This window comes from Rhinolophus hipposideros (genome assembly GCF_964194185.1).
Source record: "Rhinolophus hipposideros genome assembly, chromosome: 18".
NCBI lineage: Eukaryota > Metazoa > Chordata > Mammalia > Chiroptera > Rhinolophidae > Rhinolophus > Rhinolophus hipposideros.
The window spans coordinates 24,421,372-24,428,512 of record NC_138064.1 but is presented as its reverse complement, the minus strand read 5'-3'; positions in this window follow the sequence as shown (position 1 = coordinate 24,428,512).

The following is a 7,141-nucleotide window of genomic DNA, read 5'->3' as shown; positions in this document are numbered from 1 at the left end:
TATTCAATCCATTTGGAATTTGCTTTTGTTATGGTCTGTGTTATTTTCTTCCAAACTGATGGTTAATTGTCCCAACAAGGTTTAGTAAAAATAAATTTGATATCCACTTTTAGAAACTATATGTTAAATTCCAAAATCTATCTGAAGTTACTTCTGGATTTTTTTCTCCAATTTTTATTGGAGAATATTGGGAAACGGTGTTTTTTCCAGGACCCATCAGCTCCAAGTCAAGCCACTGTTTTCACTCTAGTGAAGGGCACAGCTCACCGGCCCATATAGGAATCGAACCGGCGACGTTGGTGTTTTGAGCACTGAGCTCTAACCAACTGAGCCAACTGACTGCCCCTATTTCTGGATTCTTTAACCCATTCTACCTAGTTAGTTATCAATCTGTCTTGTGGTAATATACTGTTTTAATTATAATTGCTTTATAGACAATTTTAACATTCAATAATAAAAGACTCCTCTCATTATTCTTATTTTCCAACAATTTTCTCTGCTATTTTCACATACTTATTTTCCTTGATTAAATTTATTTCTTTTAAGCTTTGGTACTATGTACATGTACTACAAAATTTATAAAAGGAAATACAGAGAAAAGTATGTCTTTTTGTACATTTCTCCCCCAGCCCCTTAAACCTGTCACTGGAGACAACTCCTCTTACCAGAGACATTCTATGCTATAAAATAACATAGATATGTTTTCCTTTCATTCTAATAAAATAATAGCATTTGTGATGTACTTTGCTTTTTTTCACTTACTACCTTGGGCATTTTGTCAACATCAGACATAAGAGGCTATGCCTGATTAACTTCAGAAGTAATATGGCAAATTTTCAACAAAGTCTGTATCATTGAAAAACAAAAGACCAAATGCCATTTTCAAATGCTACTTCTAGCAACTTAAATCCACAGAAGTAATGCTTTATCATGTCCTAAGAGGTCAACATTTCAGCTCAATTAAATAACAAATTAAGTCAATTTATGGATAATATTCTTTAAAAGCTGAGATATACCAACATTCATGTCATCACACTGTACTGAGGAAATGCTAATTTAAAGTACATACATACATATACACACTTATATGTATATGTATACTTATATGTATTTTTTTTCATAAATTTATGCAAAGAATGTATTTTCTCTCTGTTTTAGTTTCCTCATCTTCAAAGTCATTTTTGAATGAAATAACTGAGATCACTTTTAGCCCTTTGAAAAGTGTATTTTATTATATTCTGAAAGCAATTACTTCTTGTTAAGTCAAATATGAAAGACAATGTAATGGACGGATAACGGAATATATCTTTGACTTCTTGGAAGAGTTGAGCAATTTGTATTTAAAAGTTTTGTCGTTATGGGAGTTTCAGTGGCCTTAGCAGTAGCCAGCCATGGGCCTGCTCAGCAAAGTATTGCCATTCAAGCCTCTAAATTTCCCTTTTTGATACTCTGGTTTTAAAATTCCATTTTCTTAAAATGGTGTATCTGGATTGACTAAATTTGAGACTCCAGCCACCTCTGGCACAACAGGCAGAAGATAGCAAGATACCTGAAATAACAGCTCCCCTTGCTGGAGCACTTAACTGGGAATTGAAGCTTCTCTGAAAAGACACCATAGTCATGACCTTGGGAGCTATACCGAGGTGTTTATTCATCTAATGTGATTGGTACACATAGTATAATTCTGTATTCTAAATATATTCTAGTTACTGTATTACATTTGCGAAAAAAAGTACTGGATACCATTATTAATTAAATATTTCAATTTCACAAAGTGAATTCAGTAAACACTAAATTTGCAGTGCTTTATTTCTATATACACAAAATTCCTGAATTTCTTTTGTTTTTCCCTCCTTGTTTTGGTATGGGATTACTGCCGAATGTGTTTTATTCCTTAGAGATATTGGAGTCTAATAGACAATGGAGTAAGCAGTATTGATTTTACTAGGAAGTCGAAGAATATAATTTCTAAGACAATACACTCATGTTTGTTATTATATACTCATAACTGTTTGTTTAGTGGATATAGCAGTTGGATTGAAAATGAAAGCAGGTGACTTTACTTATGTATGAATGAGGACTAATAATTTTGACCTATGCATGAAAAGAGAGACTGTGAGGAGTAAGTAATGCATTTACAGAAATTTAGGAATGAACATGTTGAAAATATGACATTGTAAAAATTTATTCATGGTCTAGCTTTTCCTTAATAGTTTTACCAGATAATTGCTAGACTCTTAGCTCCCTAAGCACAAGAATCAAATTCATATCACTTATTATCCACTAGAAATTGTGGCAAATGATCAATGCCTTTGTATTTCATAGAAGGAAAGTGGTCTTGGGGGGAAAGAGAAATGGAATTACAATACAAAATATACTGAAAATGAGACGAATAAAACCACGATTGTAAAGGTGAACTGGCACAGAATCTAACAGCAATGCACACACAGAGAAAACAGAATTGGTGAATATGAAGGTCATAGCCAGGCTGATCCAGAAAACAGGCATTTGCAGAATAACTCAACCAGCTCTCAAACTCCACTACCCCAGGCAACTGTCGATCTTCCTCTTGTCCTTGTGCCAGCCTGTCACTCTCCCCTGATTCTTTGAAACCGTATAGATTCTACAACAGTCCAAGGAATATTTCTCCTTTATGGTCTTGAATCTTTAAATCATATTCGGTTGATATTTGACATTCTTGTTGACAGCCTAAATGGATTTTTTAATAGTGTCGCTTAGATAAATCTTTCTTCTGTTGTAGGGGAGCCAAAAATGTTTTTACGGCTAACTCTAACTCAGCCAGAGTTTTAAAAAAAACTGCAACCATTTAATTTTTAATATGGATTGGTTCCTTTTGGTAATTAAAAACAAACATTTTGTAAAACTGCCAACACATTAATCAGAATAATATAGGGTTATGTACGTCAGGCATTTAAACATGTTTTAAACCTTTTTGAGATGGAATCATAAAGTAAAATTAAAACAGATTGAAACAATGTTCTTTATTGCTTATGCCTGGTGTAGACCAAAGGTCATAAAGTTCAGTTAGGGCCATATTAAATTTCAGTAGATTTTAAGGTTTACTTGATAATACATATATAAATGTGTGTGTATCATTATAATAACATGTAGTACCAAGAAATAAAAGACTTATGTATCACCTTGGTTATGTAGGCCTCAAAGTTTTTGCCACTGGTCAAGTTTGACCAATGACAATAGAAATCTCTTCTGTTTTTCTCATTAGTGGCAATGCTGATATTCTGCTCTTGAGTCATAACAATGTAGCTAGGTATTTCTTGGCAATTTAGAAATGGAAACCCTCTTGTTTTGTCCAGAGTGCAAATAAAACAGCCCCAAAGGACAGTTTTCTTTCTTTTTTTGTGCCTGAATGGCTATGTTGTTAGTAAGCTGACAGACATAAGGATTATCAAGTATAATCATTTTAAGACCCTTGAAATGGGTATGCTTTGGAAAGCTCTTTGGACTGTGCTCTCATTTCATTTACTTCTATTATTTCTGTACTGTCAGGAGTAGTTCAGAATTCCTTTTGCCATTTTAGCCATTATATCAGTAAAATAGAAATTAAATACTAGGTATCTTTCATTGGATTGTAATAAAAATCAATGTTAACATTTTCATCTTAATAGTAAACATCATATATCTTACTCTTTTACTAATATCTTACTAACTTTCCATCATATGTCTATATCTATATCTATAGATCTCCTATTATGACATACTGGCAGCTCTTTTGGTTTAATCAGACTCTTAGATCATTAAGACATTAAGAATGATCAGACATTGTATGGAACCAAAAACCAAATAGCCAAAGCAAGAAAGAAAAAAGAAGCAGGAGGTATCACACTTCCTGATTTCAAAGTGCATTAAAAAATATAGTAATCAAAATTGGATGATTTTGTCATAAAAAAAAAAAAAACACATGTAGATCAATAGAATGGAATAGAGAGACCAGAAAGAAATCTGTGCATATATGGTCAATTAGTTTTCGATAAATGGACCAAGAATATACAATGGGGAAAGGATAGTCTCTTCAATAAATGGTGTTGGGAAAACTGAATGGTCACATGCAAAAGAATGAAACTGGATCACTGTCTTACTGCGGATACAAAAATCAACTCAAAATGTTTGATTAAAGACTTGAAAATAAGACCTAAAATTGTAAATCTCCTGTGTAGAAGAAAACTGTAGGAAAGCTCCTTGACAATGGTCGTGACAATGATATTTTGGATTTGACACCAAAACCAAAGGCAACCAGAAGCAAAAAGAAACACGTGGAGCTACATCAAATTAAAAATCTTTTTTACAGAAAGGAAAACCATCAAGAAAACAAAAAAGCAACTTATGAAAAGCAATAAAATATTTGCAAACCACATATCTGATAAGAATTAATATCTAAAATATACAAGTAGCTCATGCAAGTCAATGGCAAAAAATCAAAAACTCAATTAATGGGCAAAGGACCTAAATAGATATTTTCCAAATATACAACAAGTACATGAAAAGGTGCTCTAAATCACTAATCATCAGGAAATTGTGAATCAAAACCACAATGATACATCACCTCATATCTCTTAAGGTGTCTATTACTGAAAAGATAAGAAATAACAAATGCTGGTGAAGATGTTGGCGGGAATGTAATATAGCCACTATAGAAAACAATATACAGGTCCCTCAAAAAATTAAAAATAGAACTGTTATATGATCCAGCAATTACACTTTTGGGTATATATCCAAAGGAGATAAAATTGCTCTCTTAGAGAGATGCCTGTACTCCCAGGTTTATGTCAGCTTTATTCACAGTAGCCAAGATATGAAAACAATTCAAGTGTCTGTCAACAGATGAATGGATAAGTAAAATGTTATATATACATATAATATATTTTCAACCGTCAAAGAAAGAAGGAAATTCTACCATTTGCAACAACATGGATGAAACTGGAGGGCATTATGCTAAGTGAAATAAGCCAGACCTCGAAAGATAAATATTGCATGGTGTCACTTACACGTGGATCTTAAGAAAAAAAAAAAAGTCAAACTCCTAAAAATAGAGAGTATAGATGATGGTTGCCAGGGACTGGGGGTATGGGGAAATATAGGGAGGGACTGTAAAAAGGTACATACCTTCAGTTTTTAGATGAATCAGATTTAAAGATTCAATGTATAATGTGGTGACTATAGTTGATAACACTATTGTATAAATGAAGTTTGCTAAGAACTTAAGGGTCCTCAAAAACAAATAATTATGTGAGGTGATGGATGTGTTAATTAACTTGATGGTGGGAATCCTTCCACAATGTACATGAATATGAAATCATCATGTTGTTCACTTTAAATATACAACTTTTTTTTTCAATTATACCTCAATAAAGCTGAAAAAAAGAATGTTGACATATTCTGTCAGTCTCATTCTTTCAAAAGACAGAGCTGAGAATGTGATGAAGTTTTTAATTCTGAACTTAATTTTCCTCAATAAATAGAACTAGTTTAATAATATTAAATGATGATCATCAATGAAATGATGAACTCAGTGACGTAAGTTTAACAAACTGAACTCAAAATGACATTCCTCTGCTCAAAGACAACGCAACATTATTCATTTTTAGAAAACGAATAGGTTGCAAGTACTAATAGTTTGGCCCACATAACACTTAGAAATGTAAAGCCCTTTGAAATAATGTAAAAGTATATGTGGAGATGGAATCGGTCTGAAACTTGAACTACCTTATAGATCGGTCTGCTTCCTCCTGATTGTTAGTTTTTCCATGTATTTTTGCAGGACTATGAAGGTGAAGATCACCAGACTCTCATTTTCTTTATGTTGATGGAGCCACTGAAAGCCCCAAACCACCACAAAGTCAGGAAATGCAACGTGTGGTCACTTTCCACAACCTATTATGAAATAAAATTGCTTAGTATTCTTGCGTTATGTGAGGTTTCAGTTATTGATTTGGAGCATAGATCATCAATAGTGAATGCAGCCCTTTTCCCCCCTTTATTTTCTATAAAGAAACAGCCTCATATTATAGCCAGCCACAACTTCACTGCCCCCCAAAAGATTAGTGTACATGCATTATGAAAATCAACAATTAATGTGTTTTTTATTATTGTGCATTATTAATGTGTAGTTTATTTTTGTGATGAGAGTCTAAAATTACTTTTTTTTTTCTAATGGTTTCCTGTAGTTCTGTGCTTGGGAAATACAAGTATCAACATTAACAAATGCTTCAGCTAAAATGTACTGAATTTTCAACTTTGGAATATAAAGTTATTTTATAGACGCCACTGAACTGAAATGATCTTTAGTTATTTACTATCCAAAATATAAGACTTACATTTTGCCAATTAATGCAGTTCTCCAGGTAAAAATGTATAGTCTAAGACAAGCTTACATTTAAAATAAATTTTTTCCACAGAATCCATTGCATATGTTCTTTAAACTTTGGGTGTTTTCTTAAGAAATAACTTTATCAATTTCCCTTGAAATGGTCTGTTTCATTTGTAGCTATAAACTAAGATCGTTAACAGACAATTTGAAAAGTCTCAACAGTTTCTCTAAGGCCTCCAAAAGTCTGTAATGCAAAAGAGTATAGGATTTAAATTTGTTCTTTGTTTTAGCATCATTCCACACTTTTACATGAAATAAAACAAATGCAGGCTAAAATCCAGAACAAAATCTGTAATTATAATGTAGTTGTTGAGCATGTAGGATTTGGAACCAGATAAACTAGGGTTTGAATCTCAGCTTTCCTTTATTACTTTGAACAAAATATTAGCTCTTCTAAGATTTCATTTCATATGTAAGATTCCAGGCAATGATTGTTTCAACCTTCAGATTTTTGGAAAGATTCTGTGATAACTTCTGTTTAGCAGAGAACCTCCCACTCAGGAGCCTGGCTATCAGGCAAATGCCTGTTGGCTCTTACCAGACTTTCTTACTGTCATGGGCAGAATAAGCTTCTTCCAAAAGTCATATGTTGAAACTCTAACCCCCAGTACCTCAGAATGTGACTTCATTCGGAGGTAGGGTCTTTAAAGAGGTGATTAAAATAAAATGAGGTCATATGAGTGGGCACTAATCCAATATGACTGATGTCCTTATAAGAAAAGATCTGGATAGACA